This window comes from Rhincodon typus, chromosome 34, assembly GCF_021869965.1.
Source record: "Rhincodon typus isolate 14 chromosome 34, sRhiTyp1.1, whole genome shotgun sequence".
Lineage (NCBI taxonomy): Eukaryota > Metazoa > Chordata > Chondrichthyes > Orectolobiformes > Rhincodontidae > Rhincodon > Rhincodon typus.
This window is the reverse complement of record NC_063365.1, coordinates 20,678,187-20,679,225: the sequence shown is the minus strand read 5'-3', so window position 1 is coordinate 20,679,225 and position 1,039 is coordinate 20,678,187.

Below are 1,039 nucleotides of genomic sequence, written 5' to 3'. Positions count from 1 at the left end.
ATGACCTCAAATTCACAGGCATCTTTTCAAACAGTTGCTAGTGAGATATTGAAGAGGATCATGGAGGTAGCTTTAACATTTAGGTACAAGCAGGAATAAACAATTCACACTTCACTAGCTTCACAGTAATAAATCCCCCAGTCCCGCTGACACACAGCCTGATAGTAACAGGGATGACTAAATAACAGGGTGATCAGCTACAGGGCAACTCTTCTGTTAACGATAATGTTTCACTCAGGAGTTTATTTTCCAGTGACACCTTTTTAGGATTATTGCTGATCCTGCCAAAAGCTCCCAGAGAGAAATATGATCTCCTTCTGAAACATTGAATTGCCTTCTTTGACAATTCTTTCCCATATTCATTGTTATGACAAGTCTCTGACTTGGAGTTAATTCAAAGTTATGGGCACAGTTACACGCAGTGTGTAATTCTCAGACCCGAGCAGTGTTAACCTTTCTAAGTGTTTAAGGGAACATCTCTGCTGGCAGGAAACAGACCTGCATTTTACACAAAGCGTCAGGATTGCTGATTCTCCCCTACTCTGGTGTTTCCACACACTGGTATCCGAGTCAGTGGAGGGTACTGGAGAAACACATTCAGAAAGGTTCTTGGTCTCCTGTTCCTGTTCCGTCTACCATATGAACCAATCACAGACATGCTACATTATACAGGCCCTGGTTTATCTCCTACTTTGGAAGTATTCTGAGTTTCACACATTCCGGTGGGTTCTATCTATAGGGCGCTGGCTGAGTGGTTGACATTGTAAGACCTTGCATGGCAGGACAGTGGAGGAGGGGAGGCGGCGAGTGAAGAGACAATGTGCTGGGCACGACAACAGGTAAGGGCATAGTGAGTGATGGTGCAATGGGTGAGGGGGTGAGCATTGGGTGAGGGTCAGTGGGTGAGGAGTCAGTGATTGAGAGGGGCAGTAGGTGAAGGTGTGATATGTGAGGGAATGGTGGTTGGGAGTGAGCTCCATTAAAAGGCAATCGGTGAGGGGGCAGTGGGTGAGGGAGCGTTGGGTGAGGGGGCAGTGGG